General features: G+C 49.5%; 1 protein-coding gene and 1 long non-coding RNA gene across 4 annotated transcripts in view; both read left to right on the forward strand.

Moving 5' to 3' along the window:
- LOC146861744 (uncharacterized) overlaps nucleotides 1-22,485 on the forward strand; it is a 104,227-nt gene extending 81,742 nt beyond the window's left edge. The window contains exons 4-5 of one of the 2 annotated variants that reach the window (XR_014979020.1): nucleotides 21,929-21,963; nucleotides 22,049-22,098. This is a non-coding gene — a long non-coding RNA (uncharacterized LOC146861744). Of the gene's footprint in view, nucleotides 1-21,928; nucleotides 21,964-22,048; nucleotides 22,099-22,408 lie in introns of those variants that run through there. The other variant, XR_014979021.1, reaches the window with a different exon arrangement.
- Nucleotides 1-22,487, forward strand: part of SRPRA (SRP receptor subunit alpha) — a 1,746,362-nt gene that overhangs the window by 1,713,257 nt on the left and 10,618 nt on the right. The window lies entirely within an intron of this gene.

Below are 22,487 nucleotides of genomic sequence, written 5' to 3' on the forward strand. Positions count from 1 at the left end.
GTGACGTGGCCGCAATGGGCCAAGACCTGGCTAGCCCTGGCGGGAGGAGTGGCTAAGAGGAACATTGCCCGAGCATGGGAACCCCCCCCCCCCCACTCTCAGCATGGAAGAGGGACCTCGACTGGTGCTATGGGACAGAACGGGTGATATACCAGAGGTTGCCCACGGAAAGGCGAGAAGATATGGGCCGCCTGGGCCAAGTATAGAGGATAGCGCTGAGGGCCGGGGGGAACAGGGGGCAAACACGTGGTAGAACTGATGCCGTGAAGTATGTTACGGGAAGGATGTTGCCAAAAAGTGGGCGAATATGTTGGGGGGGGGGGGCACGCGATGCACTGTGTAACCGGTATTGTATGTCTCATCAAGAAAAGAAAAAAATGGATTCCGATGGATACATCTACCTGTGGATTCCTCACCTTTAAAATTATCCCTTACGCAGCATTCCACAAACTTTTTTCATAGCCTTCCCAAGTCAACGAGGACATCATAAGATGACCTCGTCGGCGTGCTGGCATCAGTTCCCTTTTTTCTGCGCCGCCGAGGCGTAACTGTTTTTCTAGGTCTCTCCATTTCTTTGTAGTCTGCTCTGTTGCAGTTGTCCTTAAACTGTTACTTCACGATGGCTACTCAGAAGAAGCCTGATTTTAAACCCTGTAGGGAATGTGGGGGCCATATGTCGGTTACAGACCCCCACGAAGACTGCCTTTCGTGTTTGTTGTCGGACAACGATGTCGAAGAATGTTCTTTGTGCAGTCGGATGAATCCAAAGGCACTTAAGGGAAGACCAGCAAAGTTGTGTATGGCCCGGGCAAAGAGGAAGAAGAGAGGTCAGAAGAGAACCAAGTCGAGGTTGAAGTCGCTGACTCCATTAACCTCAAAGTCGTCCAAAAAGCAGAAGAAAATGAGGTGACATGGGTCCAAGCATCGCTCTTCGAAGAAGTCATTGAAGCCAGTGTCCCCGGTCCGGCATCCTCATAGAAAGGATGACCTCTCCCCTTCTCCTTCTCCTTCCCCGCAGGTGTCTCCTGTGCACCCTCCGACATCGAGGGACTTTTCGACGCCCAGGGGGGAGTCTACTGCGCCTCCGGACGCTTCGATCACAGACCTGGCGTCTGTAGCACCGCAACTAGAACCCATTCTACGATCTCGATCTAACATAGGTCAGGTGGTTCCGGATCCATACCCACCTTTCCTAGCTTCAGGTGCGGATCAGTCGCATTTTCTTAATGTGATGCATGGCATGTTTGCTAGGGCGGTTAACTCATCCGGCGCGCCGGCTGGCCCCGTGGGAACACTTTCTTATAATTTAGAAGTTCCCCAGCATTATGCCCAGGCACCATTCACGCCAATGACTCCCGACGCCGAGGTTCTCAACACAGATTCCATCTCAGGAGGGAAGGATGGACTACTCACCAGCGCCGTCGGGCTCCGTTCTGGTGCTGTCTCGACTGCGGTCAGCGCCGCTGCCCGCTTCTGAAGGTCCTCCATCAACCCCAGCTCCGAGGTTCCGAGACTGCATTTAGTGCCGCTGACTCTGAAGATTCAATCTAGGATAGAAGCTCAGAGGCTTCTGGAAGAGGAGGAATTCCAGGAGAAACAGGAGTAGGCTGAGGAGGGGGGATACTGGACCCTTTGGATGATTTTGCAGGGCTGCAAGAAGCCAGTGGGCTTGACACATCACCAAAGTGGTGCTTTCCTCTCCAAAAGCTCTTCCCTCTCAGGATGTGGCCTCATACCTTTCGGTCATAAGAAAGGCTGCTGACCTTTTCGACTTAAAGTTGCCAATGGCAGAGGTCAAATCTAATATTTTAACAGAGGTAGTGCACTTTCCTTCTTCTGCAGTGGAGCCTTTGCTTCCTTTCAACAAGGCTCTGACAGATCCGATTTTTGAAGTATGGCAGAAACCAATGTCTGCCCCTGCTGTGCCAAGAACATTTGCAAGGTGCTATAAGGTGGCACCTGGGGAGCCGGCATTTTTATCATCACACCCTTCGCCTGAGACTTGTGGTTCAAGTGTCTAGTTACTCAAAACAATCTGCTGGTTCCGTCTTGTTCCTCAAAACAGTCTGCTGGTTCATTCCCTTCCACTCCGGGGGATAGGGACTCCCAAGAAATTGGAACAATCTGCAAAAAAGATGTTTTCGTATGTCCTTGAATTCAACTAGTGCCACATGCTTGCTGGGGCATTATATCCATGCATTGATGGATCTTGCCAATGAGGTAATACCTAAGTTGCCTGAGGATGTCCATGGTCACTTCGCTGAGGTGCTAACGGACACGCAGGCTGCTGCCCGTGAGGTGATCCAGTCCAGCCTTGATTCGGCTGACTCTGTTGCCAGAGTAATGGGCTCTTCGGTGGCAACTAGGAGGCATGCCTGGGGTAAGGATTCTCTCTGGACGTCCAGGCCACGCTGTTGTACCGTGCCTTTGATGGATCAAGACTCTTTGGGACACAAGGCTGATTTGGCTTTACAACCATTTAAGGATAGCAGAGCTACTGCTAGATCCTTGGGCTTACAATCACAGCCTAGGGGTTTTGGTTTCTGGAGATTTTGCGGATTTGGGAGGGTGACTCCTTTTCTAGGCCGGCAGCAACAAGAGTACCCTCTGTATAGGTCATACAGAGGGAAGGAAAGAGGTCGTCTGTGAAGGGCTGCTCGCCAACAGGTCTCCTCGTCCTTCTCCCCTGTCGCCACCACTGGCTCCACAGAGAAGCATCTTGAAGCATGTTGGTCCTGTTGGCCAGATTTGCGTAACTGCAAATCATCTGGCTGTGGTACTGAATGTGCATGCGTGCGTACAGTGTCAGCAATACTCGGCCGATCATGAGTGGCGTCTTCAGCTGGAGGTGGTTCACCGCATTCAGAATGTGGGGGTTTCCTCAGGTGGACCTTTTGCAACTCACGAGAACACGCACTGCCAGTCGATCTGCAGTCTCCAGTATCCGATGCAGGGAGCATTGGGGGACACGTTTCAACTAGATTGGAGTCTTCAGCTTATTTACACGTTTCCTCCCATACTCTTGATTGCTTGGGTTCTGAGGGAGATTTGCCAAGACCGGGCACAAGTCATATTGATCATCCCGGAGTGGCCAAGAAAGGTATGGTACACAGACCTCCTTCACCTCTTATTGCACCCTCCGCTCCATATCCCTCTCAGGGCAGACCTCCTCCCGGAATCGCAGGGGCAGGTTCTACACCCCCCACCTCCGGAGCCTGCACCTTCATGCCTTGAGATTGAACAGGGGCAACCTGAGTTCTTTCTCTCTCCCAACTGATGTGGTGGATGTTATATTATGGGCCAGATGACACTACACCAAATCTGTCTATTCCTGTAGATGGGCCAGATTTGTTAAGTGGTGTGGAGAGAGTTCAATTGATCCTTTGAAGGCCCATTTGTCTGATGTTCTTAGTCTTTCTCTTTCCTTGGCCCAGCAAGGTTGTGCTGTGGTGACTGTTAAGAGCTACTTGTCGTCTTTATCATCCTTTCTTTGTTTGCCTGACCAACAATCGTTGTTTGTCTCCCATAGTTATGAGGTTCATTAAATGTCTCACTAATAGATTTCCTCCCACTCCTTATATTATGCCTGAGTGGGACTTAAATTTGGTTCTTACTTTCCTGATGGGGTCTCCCTTCGAGCCTCTTCATAGTTGTCCGTTGAGGCTTCTTACATTCAAAACTGTTTTTCTGATTGCTATTACTTCTGCCAGGAAGGTAAGTGAGCGTCAAGCTCTTAGTTCTAAGCCTCCTTTTACCACCATCCATGCAGATAAGATGGTTCTCAGGACCAGAGCTACTTTCCTGCCTAAGGTGGTTACTCCTTTTCATCTAGGGCTTTCTATCACCTTACTTACTTTCTATCCCCCCTCACCATTCCAAGGAGGAGGAGATACTTTACCGCCTGGACCCTAGGAGGGCTGTCAGCTTCTACCTGGACAGAACCAAGCGCTTAAGCTGGGCAACCAGCTCTTCATTGGTTATGTGGGAAGAATGAAGAGTAATGCTGTCCACAAGCGAACGCTTTCCAGGTGGATTATCTTGTGCATCAAGATCTGCTACGCCTTGGCCAAGAAGGAGCTGCCTGAAGGTATTAGAGCTCATTCCACTAGAGCAAAGTCGTCTTCTTCTGCTTTGGCTAGAGGTGTCCAACTTGTAGATATCTGTAAGGCGGCAGCTTGGACCTCCCTCCACACTTTTGAGAAGCATTATTGCTTGGATTTAAAGGTGAGGAGGGACTGCCATTTTGCACTTTCTGTGCTGCAGGATATTTTGATACAGGTAGGTGGACACCCTCCTCTGGTAGCAGGACTGCTTTGGGATTTAATTCAAAAGGTGAGGATCCACAGGCAGATGTATCCATCAGAAGAACCAGTTACTTACCTTCAGTAACGCTTTTTCTGGTGAATACAGTATCTGCCTGTGGATTCCCCACTGACCCACCCGCCTCCCCGGTGTCTACCTACTTATACCAAAAATATTTCTGGCTTGTAGCTCATGTATTTTGTTATTCGTAATGATGTGATGTTTGCCATTAGGAAATGCCTTTAATTTAGGATTTACATGTTCTATTCAATTTTGGTTGTATACTGTGTATACTTGCGGAAAGGTTGCATACTGTGTATGTTTTTTAAATGTTGTCGGTTCACCCGTTCGCCTTGAAGGCACGAAAAAAATGAATGGAACTTACATCAGCATGCTGACGAGGTCTTCCTGTGGCTCCGATGACGTCCCTCGTAGTTGCGAGGGGAGCTGTGCCATTGTGGCGTCCTCATGGGAGAGCTGCGAAAAAAGTTGCCGTGAAATGCTGCGCAAGGGGTAATTCAAAGGGTGAGGAATCAACAGGCATATACTGTCTCCACCAGAAAGTGTTACCTAAAGTAAGTAACTTGTTCGTCTAGCTTTTTGGGGGGGGGGGGGGGCTAGCCGGCCAAGCTGGCTATGCAAGCTTCTAACGCTCCACGAGCACACCCTTGATTATCCTGCAAAAAATAGTGTAATCCCACCGCATCACCCCGTAACCTGTATCTTATCTCCTTCCGAGATGCGGGTGGCTCCGGCTTGGTGATCATGGCTGCTGTGAGATGAGGAATCGCAGCGGAGACGATGCGTCAGCCCAGATCGCATAGAACTCGCCTGATATAGAGGCCGCAGGTGCCTTCTCGCTTTGACGGGTGAAAACACTGCTAGGGGCTGGATCGGAGAGGGCGTGAGAGCCGGCGACTGACCTGAGAGTGTAGATGACATGGCCTGAGACCAGCGGCGCTGACCAGAGCCAGTTGGGCTCCGAGTTGAGACTGGAGCCGCGCAGTTGTGAGTAGACGCAGCCCCTTTGTTGCCTGGGAGGGATCAGCTGCGCCAGCCTGCCACACAAGGCCTCAATTTCAAGGGACAGAGACTGCACTGCCCCAGTCCCCCGTCAAGGCTAATATTCAAATGCAGTCCACGCAGAACGGCCCCAGAGGACTCGCGCGAGAAAAAAATTGGACCGTATAAAGAAGCGCTTGCATGTTTAGAAACACAGATGCAGATCTGAAAGCTCTTCACGCAAATTAACCTGAGACCCTCTGAAACCCAAACCCAGACCTCAAAACGAACAAAACAAGAACAGCGAAATAACATCTTACTGAGTCCAAGAACTGAACATACCTCTCCTCTCCCCATCCTGTGCCAGGTGAAAGGAAAAACCTTAGAAATATAGAGCCGCTGTGCGCCTACAACGGCTCCTTAGAACTCAATTACAACGCCAGAGGGAGACCCACACACAAACGGCTTAGGTGCTGAACTGGTCCGGAGGGTGGGAGGCCTTGTCACGCCGCATCAGAGACGTGTGGCAAGACATTGGAAACATTAACCCTTGCCAGCAGTTGAAGACACACCTGACCGCCAGGAGCCTAGCAGGGAAGCAGCTACTGACAATAAGTAACTCACCATCTTTCTGTTCTCAACTCAAAGATCCCAGAATGCCCGCCTACACTAGGAAGGTGAACCCAGCACCCTATCTACCTTCAGCACAAAAGCTAGCCATGGGCAGAATGCACAGTCAGCAGTCACATGCTCGGAAACACCGGAAAACCAGCATGCAGAGAATGATAGCGCATATGAAGCTCCACATTCGATGCTCGCCGCTAAACTGGATTCCGTTTTGGCCAGAGTCGATAAAATCGGATCTGCAGTAGAGCAAACGCGGACATCACTGGAGTCCTGAATAGATAAAGTCACCTTGGACTTCACGTTACTGCGAACCGACTCCTGCAAATTAGCAGATAAGGTCCAAGCCAACAAGCTAAATATATCAGAACTGAAGCCAAGCACACACAGCCATGCGCAGCTGCTTTGCAGGACCTACTGGACCAATTTAGCACGCTAGAGGACAGATTAGAAAATTCGCCGCAACAATATCCACGTGGCGGGCCTTTTCGAAGGAGAAAAGGTGGACAAGACGCTGTAGCACACACCGAACGCTGGCTGCGGTAGCTACTTCTGGAAGATGAGCTATCACCCCATTTTGCGGTAGAGTGGGCACATTGGGTGCTGGCCTGCAAACCACCTCCAGGAGCCAGGCCAAGACCATTCCTCTTTAAATTACTAAACTACAGAGAGAGGGACGCAGTACTGAGGTAAGCACGCAAGTTGCCGGACATCAGGATACAAAACAGCCACATACTACTATTTCCAGACTACACCATGCAGGTACAGAGACAGCGAGGATCTTTCAGTACAGTCAAACGCCAGCTTAGAGAACTAAGCGATACCAAAGGGGATGATGGATGGAGCGCTTGAGCAAATCAAACACTCACCCCAAGTCAACTGATCTGGGTTTAATCCATCATCATTCTTTAGCTCACTCCACCACCCCAGTTCAGACATGGCCATATGCAAATCAGTCTGACCCTGTGCCTCATGGGAACAGTGCAGCCCGAACTGCCAAGCCATGTCTTCCCTGGACCGGAAACAAGCATCCTGGGACCGGATGATGGATTAAACCCAGATTAGTTGACTGGGGATGAGTGTTTGATTTGCTCAAACGCTCCGTCCATCATCCCCTTTGGTACAGCCTAGAGAACTAGACATTCGCTACTCTCTGATGTTCCCTACCAAGCTATGGGTGGCAGCGCAGGGTGCCACCTGCTTCTTGGACGCACCTTTTGATGTCTGGGACTGGCTGGAGGAGTAAGGCCTGCTGACAGGGACCAGGCTACCCACAGACAACTTCTCACCTCAGCGAGGCAGTAGGGCTCGCCGCCACGGCAAGTGAAGAGGCCCCAGTCATGTAATGCCATTGACTCCGGTACCGGACCTAGAACAAAGATTAATGGAAAGGCAGGAAGCAATCTGTGTGGTCGCAACTATTTGATCCACGTCTCAGAACTCTGACCAAGAAGGGAGATCCATTAATTTGTTAAGCTCAGCTGGGTCGACGCCTACTAGATCTGAGGACCTGGAGACACTGCACCCGCCAGACGTCACACCGCAGACAGAGGATGACATAATCTGAGCATTCATGGACAATCAGGTGGGAGGTCGCTATCATAAAATGTGGGCATGATGCGCTCTCTTGTCTGTATTCAGTGTCCCTGTAGGCACACGCTTAGCAAGGAGATGGGACAGTTAACATTGTACCAGTCATAAAGGCCATTTAGAGCCCAGCATCCCCATAACCCAGGCTGAATACGCACCCGCATCTACAACTCAGATGGGATTGCCTAAATTTTCCTTCCCCATTTTCACAGAACTTCGAGGGTAAAACAATGACACATAAGTCCACACCGCGCACCCATACAGCGAAATATAAGCTAACATAACAGTTGCCATGGTTGGGCATTTTAGTTTGGACGAATTTTTCATATAGTTATGCAGAACGTAGTTGAATCCCTTGTTAGAATTTTCATTACATCACCCCAAGGAGCTATAAGTGATCGACCCGTACCCCGCCGTGTGCTAACTAACCCTTACAGTAGGGGTAACATCTCTTAGCTATGGCACAGCCAACCATACTTATGTGGAACGTGAGAGGAATGCACACACCCACACACAGATACTCCATATACTCCTATCTGCACCGTAGATCTACAAGTATAGCCCTACTGCAGGAAACACACCCGATCCAAGCGGAAACTGAACACCTCTGCTGACAATGGAGGGGGCAGGTATATGGCACCAACTACTCCTCCCAAACACAGGGAGCATTGATATGGATAAAGGATGGGGTCTCTTATGCGAAGGAAGAGGTGACCACAGACCCGGAAGGCAAATATGTGCTTGTCAAAGGTAGATTAAATGGCCTAACACTCCTCATAGGCTCCATATACGCTCCTAATGTGAAACAAACACTATTCCTTAATAAAGTAACTGGGGTATTGGCCAGATGGAGTGGCATCCCGTGGCTTTTAAGGGGGAGATTTTAATTATGTGCTAGACGTACACCTAGACAGGTCATTCCTACCCCTGACAAGAACCACAGCGACGTCCAACGCTCGGGCGCTAACAGAATGACTGACTCACTGGTCGCTGACTGACATCTGGCGTGCCCTCAACACCAGTACACTTACTTACTCTTTCTATTCCCCTGTTCACAGGTTACATGTGAGGTTGGACCGTATAGTGGAGTCACACGCTCTGGTCCCACTTAGCAAGAGGGTTGAATACCTAGGGTGCACACACACTGACACTATCCCCAGCTACTACAACTTACATGGGAGACGGGCCCCCCCTCCCCCCTCCAGCCAGCAGCGCTAAAAGACCGAATTCCTCCTTGGGAACAGCGATCGTAGAATTCTTTGAGGTAAATGAAGGTACTATAGACGACATGGGAGGTCTTCAAAGTAACCACAAGAGGGCACTGCTTGAGGGGCCATCTGGAACATACGTAAATAATTGAATGACATGTTAAGCAGAGTAGAGACACAATTACTATGCCACGAGACAGGCGAGAAAGTAGGCACGGAAGTCACCCAGCGTCTAGAAGAATTATGGCAGAGCACGCTGTTCTACTCGACAGACTTTGATACCATAACTATGCAGCGCACTCTGCATGCCGCAGCAGACCGAGCGGGTCGGATGTTGGCATGGCTCTTGCGTCAGGAACACACTCACTAGCACATATGCTCATTACTGGCAGAGACAGGACACACACTATACACAGAGCATGAAATACACACAGCTATGACACTCCACTACACTAAGCTCTATCAGTCATCGAGGCAATGCGATGAGCGACGCCTAACCACTTTCCAAGAATCGGTGCACCTACCAAGGACAACACCAGAACATAAGGGAATTGTGAGCGAGCTAATCTCACCTTAAGATATCTGAAATGCGATAGCAGCCCTAGCAACAGGGAAAACCCCAGGACCAGACGGATTCAAGGCAGAAAACTACAAGGCGTATGTGTATGCCACATTGCTGATCCCACACTTACATAACCCACAGCACTGACTGAGGGAAGACTCCCCCATCAATGTTTGAGGCGTGTCTAGTGTCTTTACTCAAGCCTGACAAAGATCCCACAGACCAAGCTTCCTATAGACCGTTAGCGTATCCTAACGTAGATTACAAAATAATAGCAAAGATCTTAGCAGACAGACTCGCACAAGTAATCCCATCCCTGGTCCACACAGAACAAAATGGGTTTGTGCCCTCATGAAGTACCACCCTAAATCTAAGGCGCTTCTTCAAAGTTACTTGTGTAGTGTTGCCGCGCGGACCTCCGCTGACAGCGCTTTTAACGTTCTTACTCTAATTTTTTTTAAATCTTGCTTAGAATAGTATTGTATTTTTTGTGACTGCTAAAAAACGCACCTTTGCACTGATCGTTGCTCCATTCCCCTGCACCTCTCCACCCCGCGGCCTCAGCCTATCGGCCGGCAGGAGGAGGAGTAAGAGGCTGGGCTTAGGCTTCAAACGAAGACTGCAGTGCGGGAGCGGGCATACTTGTGTAGTGTTGCCGCGCGGACCTCCGCTGACAGCGCTTTTAACGTTCTTACTCTAATTTTTTTAAAAATCTTGCTTAGAATAGTATTGTATTGTATTTTTGGTGACTGCTAAAAAACGCACCTTTGCACTGATCGTTGCTCCATTCCCCTGCACCTCTCCACCCCGCGGCCTCAGCCTATCGGCCGGCAGGAGGAGGAGTAAGAGGCGGGGCTTAGGCTTCAAACGAAGACTGCAGCGCGGGAGCAGGCATACTTGTGTAGTGTTGCCGCGCGGACCTCCGCTGACAGCGCTTTTAACGTTCTTACTCTAATTTTTTTTAAATCTTGCTTAGAATAGTATTGTATTGTATTTTTTGTGACTGCTAAAAAACGCACCTTTGCACTGATCGTTGCTCCATTCCCCTGCACCTCTCCACCCCGCGGCCTCAGCCTATCAGCCGGCAGGAGGAGGAGTAAGAGGCTGGGCTTAGGCTTCAAACGAAGACTGCAGTGCGGGAGCGGGCATACTTGTGTAGTGTTGCCGCGCGGACCTCCGCTGACAGCGCTTTTAACGTTCTTACTCTAATTTTTTTTAAATCTTGCTTAGAATAGTATTGTATTGTATTTTTTGTGACTGCTAAAAAACGCACCTTTGCACTGATCGTTGCTCCATTCCCCTGCACCTCTACACCCCGTGGCCTCAGCTTATCGCCGGCAGGAGGATGAGTAAGAGGCTGGGCTTAGGCTTCAAACGAAGACTGCAGCGCGGGAGCGGGCATACTTGTGTAGTGTTGCCGCCCGGACCTCCGCTGACAGCGCTTTAAACGTTCTTACTCTAATTTTTTTTAAATCTTGCTTAGAATAGTATTGTGTTGTATTTTTTGTGACTGCTAAAAAAACGCACCTCTGCACTGATCGTTGCTCCATTCCCCTGCACCTCTCCACCCCGCGGCCTCAGCCTATCGGCCGGCAGGAGGAGGAGTAAGAGGCGGGGCTTAGGATTAAAATGAAGACGCCAAAGGCAAGCCCGTCTGCGCCCGTCCGTGCCCAGACTGGTCCAGGGGTCTTGCCTCATGCAAAGTTCATCACATACTCGTCCCCTGACCTCCGGCTTCTAACTGACTTCCACGCCCCCCTCAAACCTTCAACCCAGAAGATCCTAATGGAAGATAACATCTTCCAAAAACCTCCGATCCTGACCACTCCACTACTCCCCACCCCCTTTTCCTCTGGGCCTCCTATAGCCAAATCTCTGCCCTTGCACATCTTTTATCTCAACACCCGTTCCCTGGTTAAGCACCAGCTCGACGTTTTCCTGTTACTGTCATCTCTAAAACCTGACATTTTTCTGGTCACCGAAACATGGCTAACCGGGGATTCTGCCCCTGACATCTTGGCAGCACTCCCTGCTGACTATTATATCTTGCATGCCAATAGGTCCTCAGGCAAGGGTGGTGGTGGGGTCTCTGCTATCATTAACAAAAACCTGAAGTTTGCCTCCCCCCCCCCCCCCCCCCCCCCCTTGCTCTGCCGGAAGTCGAGAACATTGTTCTCAAACTTGACACCAACTATGGCTCTATTGTTTTTGCGCTTATTTATCGCCCTCCCCAGGCTATGTCCACCTTTCCCACATCACTTAGCGAACAAATGGCTAACCTTGTTACTAATTACTCTAATGTCTTACTTGTAGTACACCTAAATTACTGGTATCAGGATGCCCGGGGTGGCCCCCACGCTACAGAACTCTCCGAGCTGCTCTCTAACTTAAACATGACCCAACATGTACTAGCTCCCACTCATGAAAAGGGGCATATCTTGGACCAAATCTGGTCCTCTAACTTCAGTATTTCAGTGCCCTCAATCTCACCCTGTATCTGGTCCGATCATCACTTGCTGAAATTTACGGCCTCCATAAACGCCGGGGTCAAAGCCCCTTCAACTACAGGAGGGATGACTAGAAAATGGAGGGCACTTAACGAATAAAATTTCGTTAACACACTGTCTAGCACTGCTCCCACGTCCAACCCCGACATTAACATCATGGAAAAAAATATATCTAATTGGTTACTGTCGGCCTCCAATATTCATGCTCCCCTCACCAAATTTTCCCGCGCCCGTCACTCAGATGCTCATAAATGGTTCTCGGCTCCGCCAAAAAGAGAGGAAATGGAGGTCTAGATACTCCACGGAAGACAAAATGCTTTTTGTACAGGCTCGCAAAGAGTACAAAAAAGTAATACTGGAGACTAAGGCAGACTACTTTTTAGCCAGAATTCTTAACGCTCAGAACAAATCGAAAGAAATTTTCACAATCTTAGATGTTCTATGCAACCCTGAGCGAACACGTCCCAATCAGGCCCCGACCCAGGAGCTATGTAACAACTTGAACAATTATTTTCTGGACAAAATTTCCACAATTAAAGCCAGCATACCGACTAGTACTTGCATGGACCCTCTGTCCAGCGGGCCCGCTAACCCCGTAACTCTATCCCATTTTCCACCCATCTGCCCTCAGTTATTCTCGGATCTGATGACCCGTGTTAAATCTGGGTCTCCAAACGATTACTGTCCCCCTCAAGCTATGAGGCTTGCCCTTACAAACCTTCCTCAGCATGTGCTCCCCTTCCTTAACCAATCTCTAGCGCAAGGCTTGGTCCCCACAGCCTTTAAGAACGCTATCGTGATCCCCCTGCTGAAAAAAACAGGATCCGAGCCCTCACTGTTATCAAATTATCGCCCAATTTCTCTCCTCCTTTTTTGGCCAAAATCTTAGAAACCCACGTTACAGGCAGCCTCTCCTCCTTTATTGAACAGACAGAATATCTAGAGCTCCATCAAGCCGGATTTCGGCCTGCCCATTCCACGGAATCGGTGATTCTTGCAGCTCTGGACACCCTTAGAGCCAACTTAGTCAAAAATATCCTTCAGGCCCTGGTGCTACTGGATCTGTCGGGCGCTTTTGACACGGTCGACCATAAGATCTTGTTGGACTGTGTCACACAGGCCGGCATACAGGGCTCCGCGTTCAATTGGATAAAGTCTTTCTTGAAGATAGGACACAGGCAGTTCGCCTCGGCTCTTTCACGGCCCCCAAACTCTCTACCACCTGTGGGGTGCCACAGGGCTCGTCCCTATCTCCACTTCTTTTTAATCTATACCTCAAACCTTTGATTCTTTCACTAAAAAATAGAAAGGTGACTACCTTTAACTATGCTGATGATCTTCAGCTAGTGTTCACTCTCGACTCTGCTGACTCAGTGGCCGAATTTCAAGCCACCATGCTTCATATCCAGCGCTGGATGGATCTCAACCATCTCAAACGTAACCCTGGTAAGACGGAACTTGTCTTGCCCGGGAAGAGTGAGACCCTATGGCGCCACCATTATTGGCCTACTGAACTAGGAGCCCCTCCTAACCCCTCATCCGCCGTGAAGAGCCTGGGGGTGACCATTGACTCCGCCTTGTCTCTTAAAGAACAGGTTGGGGCAGTGGTCTCCTCCTGCTTCTTTCAACTGCGTAAAATTCGCAAGATCTCTCATCTACTATCTCACTCAGCACTCACACAAGTTGTAATTGCCTTGGTCCTCTCACGTCTCGACTTTTCGAATTCCATTTATTTTGGTCTCCCCCTGTTCCTACTTCATCGTCTCCAACTGGTGCAGAACCAGGCCGCAAGACTAATTCTTAAAAAACCTAACTGGCACTCCGCGAGACTTTGTCTATCCGAACTTCACTGGCTCCCTATAGCCCAACGCACACCATTTAAGACTGGTTGTGTGATATTCAAAGCACTACACTGCAGGAGCCCCAAATTTATTAACGACATGATTTCCAAACATACACCTCATCGCAACCTGCGCTCTGCCCACCTTCATCTCCTTACCCTCCCCGGCTTCAAGCTCCAACGGCAAGGTGGCCGCAGGTTGTCCTACCTCGCCCCTAAACTCTGGAACACCATACCTCTACCAATTAGGAGCTGCGACAATCTGTTAAGTTTCAGAAAAGCTCTCAAAACCTGGTTGTTAACGCAAGCATATGCTTAAGCCCTCTCGCCGTCAACACTACTCAAGCTTAGCGCCATGAAACCCCCCGGTGTCCGTGCGCTCTACAAGTTCTTTATAACATAACATAACAAAGTTGCAACCTGCTCTAACTGGCCGCATTCACGCTGCCTCAAATTAGACCTTGAAAAAGCTTTTGAGCCTCCTATTTGCTGCACTGGCAAGATAAGACTTAGATGACACGTTTATACGCATGGGTCCTACTACTATATACTAAACCAACAGTCCGAGTGAGAGTAGACCCAAATCTATCTGATCTGGTCCCAGTGAGAAGGTGCATGAGACAGGGATGCCCTCTCTCCCCCCTTCCTCTTCTCGCCAGCCATAGAACCGCTAGCAGAATTAATCTGGTCTGGATGGATAAGCGACCGCATACTGCTGGGAGATACCACACATATGATATCGCTATATGCAGATGACCTGTTGGTATACATCAGAAACTCTGGTCGGGTCCCTCAACAACTGGCACATATCCTGGGAGACATCGCCTCCCTTTCAGGGCTCAAGGTCAATGCTGCTAAATCTTATTTTTATCCATTTAGCGAGGCGGGCAGAGTCCTGGTATATGTCCTCAGTGGAGTACGGATACAATGGACGGTAGACACAGTCCACTATTTAAACATAAGGGTATACAAGCAGCCAGCAGACTTGCTTGGTGGCAACCTAAGCAGAGCATCGACAGACATCTGCTCCCAAATGTCCTTTTGGAGTAAACTTCCGCTGTCTGTAACTGGAAGAATAGCTCTCACTAAAATAGTGATGCTCCCAAGGTTCCTTTACTGCTTCATGAACCTACCATTATACATCCCACCTTCCTTTTTCCATCTGCTGAAAAAATTGATTAAGAGACTTTATATGGGGGGGCGCCCCACATCGAGTGGCGTTTAAAAAGCTCCACCTGCCCACTTATCGGGGAGGCTTAGTGGCCTGAACCTGGAGCAGTACTACCTGGCCACCCAGCTGCAATGGGTGGCCAGGTGAATGGCTAATCGTCATCGTGATGACACCGCAACCACGCGCCCTGCCAATACCTTGGTGGATCTCCGGCAACTGTTTTAGCCCTGTGCGAGAACAAAGCCACCAGAATCATTGTTGCTTAATGTAGCGTATAGATGCTTCCGCAGAAGACTATAGTTTATCCGGAGCGTTACACCGTATGCACCTGCTTTACCGCTCAAGTGAACACCCAGAGGTTGAGCTGTGATAAAAGCCGCGGAACTGACAGTCTGTGTGCGCAGGAATCCAAGACCTAGAAGACCTATACTGGGAGGGCATTCTTACCCCGTATGCAACACTAATAGAGGAAAGCGAGCTCCCCTCAGGGGGGCGACGTAACCAATGAACCTGCTACCCATCTCACTATACATTATCCAGTATTAGGGTATCTTTCATAGATTCACATGCCTGAATCATTCCCCGTCGTCGGGAATGGGAGTCACCGGTAAGTAACAAAGTAATGTCCAGAAGACATAAGACAGCCATAGGCCTCAGAGGCCTTAGCTTAGTAAGCTATCCACGTCCTTATGTAAAAAGGACCAAATTTTGGCCAGAGCCAATCAGCTAACACCACCCTCTAGAACCTTCCTGGTAGGAGCTCTAGTCCCTCAGATTTTCTACCGCACGTCGTGCTAAGGGAGTCTCCACTGAGCTCTGCTCATTTCTTTGGATTTGACAGTTTTTCTTCTCAACTTTCTGGATTTTCAGCATGGCTGATACACCTAAGAAGGGTTTATTCAGGCCCTGCGCCTCTTGCGGAAAGAAGAGGCTACATATCGACGACCAACACAAGGACTGCTTGCATTGCCTCTATCCCAGTCACAGTTCTAAGGACTGCAAGGTATGTCGGACTTTCTCTTCTAAGACCTTGAAAGACCGAGAGGGGCGCCTTTTAATCTGGCTGCAAAGGCTAAAGGACAAGGAGGATGTGGTGTCCTCTGAGGAGAGTGAGAGTTCCTCAGTTGCGTCTCACTCCTCATCTAAAAGACCAAGGGTGGCATCGCCGGGCCCTTCGTCGCAGCCACCTCAAAAGAAGACGCAGAAAAAGTCTTCAGAGGTCCAGGATTCGCCTGTTCCAGGGAGCTCGTCTCCTAAGGTGATGCCCCACACCTTCAAAAAGCCTATTGCCACCTCGTCGACGACAACAATGTCGACAGTAGCGTCGACGAGAAAATCTCCTTCGACAGCGATTTCAGTTACATCGTCGACGACGACTCTATCGACGATGACATCCCATTCCATGTCCTCGACGACGACAACTCCATCGTCGACGGCAGGCAAGACAATTCCGTCGACGTTAGCCATAAAAAAGTCATCGTCGAGTAAGCTGTCGACGGGAGGGTCGACGACGACACCGTCGACGAGAGCATCATCATCGTCGACGACAACATCGTCGACGAAGACGCCGTCGACGAAGACACCGTCGACGACGAGGGTACCGTCGACGAGAATATCGCCGTCGTCGACGTCATCGTCGACGTCATCGTCGACGAGGAGACCGTCTTCATCATCCTCGTCGTTGACGACGACCCCGACGACGATCCCGTCGACGGCATTGATACCTGTAACGTCGGTTACAGCTATACCATCGAGCCCCTTGAGGGGTATGGACACGGACGACCAGAGTACATTTGTGCATGTACAAATAACCAAGCGTGCATTAACTCCGGCCCTCACTTCGCCCAGTAAGGTCTCAACCTTGCCTCCCACTCGCCTCTTTGAAGAGGAGGATTCGGACGACGCTAGTCTCTTTCCTGCGGCGACTAGTCCATCACAGCTCCATGTAAAGTACCAGGATGTCTCGGATTACGAAGACAATCCCCAGGACTATGAGGAGGTTCCTCATCAAGAATACATGCCGCCTCCACCTTCCATGGTGTGTCTACCGGCAGCCTTGGTCACAGACCTTCAGCTCTTAATAACGGACTATAAGCAGCGTTTTCCGACTCCGGCACCTCCACCGATGCCTGCGGGGCCTTCCACTCCACGGCCACGACCGCCTCCACTGCTTTTGGAGAGGACGGCACCTCCGCCTCGGCCCACCACGGACGACGAGGAGGAGGAGGAGGAACCTGAGGAAGGAGAACTCCAGGACGTCCAATCCCAACAAGATGAATGGGACGATTACATCCTTCCGGCTCCTGTTTCGCCTGTCCCTACCACAGCCGACTCACCGCCCGACGACATCGGCGGTTTCCACAACATCATTGAAAGAGCGGCCCAGCGCTTCCAGATCCCGATGCCTTCGCATCAACAAGACTGTTTCTTATGACTTTAAGGAACCCTTCAAGAAGTCCGTCCGGGCAATTCCGATAATTGATTATATTTGGGACCAGGGCGTAAAGATAATGCAGAACCCTTCATCAGTGCCACCGGTTCTACCACGCCTGGACAAGAAATATAAAGCTCCGGACACGGCTCCGGTTTGTCTTACAGGCCATCCAAAGCCGGACTCGGTTATCACTCAGGCTGCGCAGAGGAGGGCAAACAACCCAGCTGCGCTGTTGACAGCTCCGCCGGATAAAGAAGGGCGACGTATGGATAACATAGGGAAACGTTTCTCCTCTATGTCAGCCTTGACAGTGCGTGCCTCCAACGCTACTGCACTATTGGGACGGTACAACCGACAAATGTGGGCGGACATTGCCCCATATCTAGCGGATTTGCCTTCTGACTTAAAAGAAGAGGCAAGGAAGATTCTGTTGGAGGGTGAACGATCTGCCACGGAACTGATAGACTGTGCAATGGATATTGCTTCCACAGGTTTTAGACAGCTGGCTGGTGCGGCTGTTCTCCGGCGCCAGGGTTGGCTCAAGGCAACTTCTTTCAGGCCGGAGGTCCAGACAAAAGTCCTGGACATGCCTTATGATGGCCAGCTTCTATTCGGTTCTCTTATTGACGAGGCATTGCAAGGTATCAAAAAAGATACAGATACTGCCAGAGCCCTGGGCTCTCTGCAATCTCGGAACCCTTCCTTTCGTGGGTCCAGAGGAAGAGGTCAGACTTCCTCCAGAGGAGACTTTCAACAGCGTTCCTCTTTCTCCTCTTCCCAGCAGTACCGTCCACAATCTCAGCAGCGACAACAGTCGTCTTACCACAAAACTTCCTTTCGTAACAGAGGAGGAAGACAAAAGGGTGCCGCGCGGCGGCAATGACTTCCAGATGCAGCCGGTCTCAAACTTGTCTCCACCCTACAAGATTGGCGGAAAAATCTCCCATTTTCTCAAAAATTGGCAAACGATAACTACGGACCGATGGGTCCTCCAATTAATACAATTCGGCCATTCCCTGGAATTCATACAAATTCCTCCTCAAACTCCTCCCCGCCAAAGGGCTCACAAAAACCTACGCCCATTACTCCAAGAAATAAAGATTATGCTTCTAAAGGGAGCTATAGAGAAAGTTCCCCTAAGCCAACGAGGGAGAGGGTTCTACTCCCATTTCTTTCTCATCCGAAAGAAAGAGAAAAATGGAGACCCATATTGGACCTCAGAAATCTCAACAAATTTCTGAAAAAACAGTCGTTTCGAATGATTACCATACAGGAGGTTTTGCATTTACTCAACGCAAACGACTACATGGTGTCGGTGGACCTTCAAGACGCCTATTTTCATGTCCCAATACACCGCAACCACAAGAAGTTCCTGCGTTTCATGGTGGCGGGCAGGCATTACCAGTTTCGGGTTCTGCCATTTGGGCTCAAATCGGCGCCACGCATTTTCACCAAATGCCTAGCACCAGTGGCGGCGTACCTACGCCGTTTCCACCACCAAGTCTTCCCGTATTTAGACGACTGGCTTATCAAGTCCCCATCACAAGAAGGCGTGATAAGATCTTCCAACGCTTGTCTGACACTCTTCGAGTCGCTGGGGCTCACTCTCAACCACGACAAATCTGTCCTGCAACCATCCCAATGCATGCAATTCTTGGGAGCCACACTAGACACCATCCACAGGAAAGCATTCCCGTCACAGGAACGCCAGGACAAACTTCAATCTCTGGCACTCCAGGTAATGACAAGAAAGACACTCTCGGTGCGCCTCTTCAAATCCCTCCTCGGGATGATGTCCTCCTGCATTCTATTAATCCCACATTGCCGCTTACGGATGCGACCCCTACAAGAGGCTCTGTCGAACCAGTGGATCCAGTGTACAGGGTCTTTCGACGACGTCATCCAAGTAACCCCGGCGATCAAACAGGCTCTGCAATGGTGGGTTCGCCCCAAGAACCTTTCGCAAGGCTTGCCTTTCTTGCTTCCTGCTACTCCTCATATAATCACCACGGACGCCTCCTTGGAAGGCTGGGGAGCTTTCCTTCAGGAGCTACAGATAAGCGGAAAGTGGTCCCTTTCGGAGAAAATGCTTCATATCAACCTTTTAGAGCTCCGAGCAGTCTACCTAGCTCTAGTGGCTTTCCTCCCGAGGATAAAGAACTCAGTAGTGCTTGTCCGGACAGACAACACCACGACAATGCACTACCTGAACAAGCAGGGAGGGACTCGTTCACTGACACTTTCGCGCGAATCGCAGAAAATCTGGAACTGGCTGCTCCGCCACAACATCTCTCTCCGAGCAGATTATGTTCCAGGCACTCACAATGTGTTGGCAGATTATCTAAGCAGGAGGCAGGCAGCGTGCCACGAGTGGGAACTGGATCAGCAGGTCCTCAACAATATCTTCGCCCAATGGGGCACACCTCAGCTGGACCTATTCGCCACCCAACGCAACGCCAAATGCCAATACTTTGCAAGCTGGCATCCCCAACCAGGATCCCTGGGGAATGCCTTTTCGATAGCATGGTGCAACGTCTTTGCATACGCCTTTCCGCCATTTCCCCTGATCCCCAGGGTACTACGGAAGATGAAGGCGGAACCTTGCACTTTGATATTGATAGCCCCAGCTTGGCCACGCCAACACTGGTTCTCGGAACTTCACCTCCTCTCCCAGGAACCTCCGATCAGGCTGAAAACGTTTCCATCTCTTCTGACGCTCAGCGATCAGCAGATTCAACATCCGGATCTAGCCTCTCTCAGGTTATCAGCTTGGCTCCTGAGTTCAGAGAGTTTCGGGGCCTAGACATTCCTCCAGACTGCAGACGAATTCTAGCTCGGGCTCGAGCAGATAGTACCAACAAGACCTACTCACTCAAGTGGAAAAGATTCTGTATCTGGTGTAAGACGAATAAGTTGCATCCTTTCTCTTCCACCCCAGGACAAGTCTTACCCTACCTTTTACATCTGGCAGAATCTGGTCTTGCTCATGCCTCCATTAAAGTTCACCTAGCTGCAATCTCACGTTTCAGAAGATCTTCTTCCGGCCCCTCTTTATGGTCTCATAGACTCATAAAGCAATTCATGAAAGGACTGTTTCGCACATTCCCTCCAGTAAAGCCTGTTCCACCGGCCTGGCACCTTAACATAGTTCTAGCTCAACTAATGAAGCACCCGTTTGAGCCCATCCACAGAGCTGACCTTAAATTTGTTTCCTGGAAGGTGGCACTTCTACTAGCTCTTACCTCGGCAAGGCGAGTGGGAGAGCTCCAGGCATTCTCTATCCAGGACCCATTCCTGCAATTCAAAAAGGATAGAGTCCTTCTCCGCACAAATCCAGCTTTCATTCCCAAGGTTCCATCTCACTTCCACCTCAACGAACCTATTGTTTTACAATCATTCTTCCCAAATCCACAAACAGTGGCGGAACGAACTCTACATTCACTAGACATTCAACGTTGCTTGAAATTTTACATTGAGAGAACGAAATCTTTTCGTAAATCAAATCAGCTATTCATAGCCTACAGCAGACCTCGAAGAGGGCTTCCGCTCACAAAACAGAGCATTTCCCGCTGGATTTCTTCGGCCATTTCTTTCTGTCACCAACAGGCAGGACGTCCGTTGAGAACAACGGTCCGTGCCCACTCCACAAGGGCCATGTCTACTTCCATGGCTCTTTTTGCTGGGGTGCCCATTGTGGACATTTGTAGAGCGGCCACATGGAAGACGCCGCATACCTTCACCAAGCATTACTGCCTGGATGCGGAGATCATGAAGGATGCGTCAGTGGGCCAAGCGGTACTACGTCATCTTTTTAAATAGAGGTGAGCCCTTTCTTTCATCCCACCATCCTGAGTTTATGCACATTTCGCACTATAATGTATGCATTACTTATTCATTGCTTTACAGTAGCACTGTTTATCTCAGATAGATGTGGTTATCTAATACCTGTATGTTATCCATATCTTTCGAAATGTGCTTTTTTCACTGCTTGCTACTCTGATTCAGGCATGTGAATCTATGAAAGATACCCTAATACTGGATAAGGAACGTGTTACTTACCTGTAACTGCGGTTATCCAGTATTGGTATCTTTCATAGATTCACATGCAACCCACCCGCCTCCCCTGGAAGGGCTCTCTCGGATCTCTCAGTATACAGCTGCTTAGCACTGTGCTCACGAAAATCTGAGGGACTAGAGCTCCTACCAGGAAGGTTCTAGAGGGTGGTGTTAGCTGATTGGCTCTGGCCAAAATTTGGTCCTTTTTACATAAGGACGTGGATAGCTTACTAAGCTAAGGCCTCTGAGGCCTATGGCTGTCTTATGTCTTCTGGACATTACTTTGTTACTTACCGGTGACTCCCATTCCCGACGACGGGGAATGATTCAGGCATGTGAATCTATGAAAGATACCAATACTGGATAACCGCAGTTACAGGTAAGTAACGCGTTCCATATAGACATGTCCAGTTTTCGCGTAATCCATTGAAGGTTGGGCTCGTTACAGATCACCGTGTTCACTCCACGTGACACTCCCTATTTTACTGTGGCTTTGGTACGCCATCTCCCTCCTTCTTTTTAAAGTGAGTATTGTGATCGTACACGGGGTAATCACTATCAGCGTTATAACGTACCTCACTGTTTACTCCTCGGATTATCTTTAAAACGATGTTTCCTTACATCTCTTTCAGTTTACTTCCCAGCATTTGTTAATATCACATAGTCGGTAAGTAGGGCTACGTTCTCTTTTCCTTATAGATTCTGTTTCCACGCAGACACTTGGTCTTATACCCTCTTCCTTTGCCTTTCAGTTCATCCATTTGCAGACTGTTGTATACGAGCATCCCCATTTCTTCTTGTAGATCTAAAAACATAATACTTGAGGTGAGGCTTTCCCAGCCATCACTTTTTTCATTTTTCTTGCACTATACTATATACTTATCAGCTTTTTCCTGATTCACTTGCATCGTCTTGATGCAACCACGTTTCTGGGTGTCTACATTACCTTTCTACTTGTTTGCAGCAGTAATTGTAAGGTCTGTCCATCATATATCTGGGTTAATGGCATTTATTATCTACCACATGATTCATAACGCTTTCACCATGGAATCTTGTTGTATGTAAAACCCAGCATTTGTTATTGATTACGATACTTATGTATTTTTTCACAGATCGCCCCTGATGAAGGGACAGCTTAGTCCCGAAATGCATTGGGCTCACCAACACACCATCTTGTGACTACCCAAAAGT

The sequence above is a fragment of the Triturus cristatus genome, chromosome 3_1 (assembly GCF_964204655.1).
Source record: "Triturus cristatus chromosome 3_1, aTriCri1.1, whole genome shotgun sequence".
Classification (NCBI taxonomy): domain Eukaryota; kingdom Metazoa; phylum Chordata; class Amphibia; order Caudata; family Salamandridae; genus Triturus; species Triturus cristatus.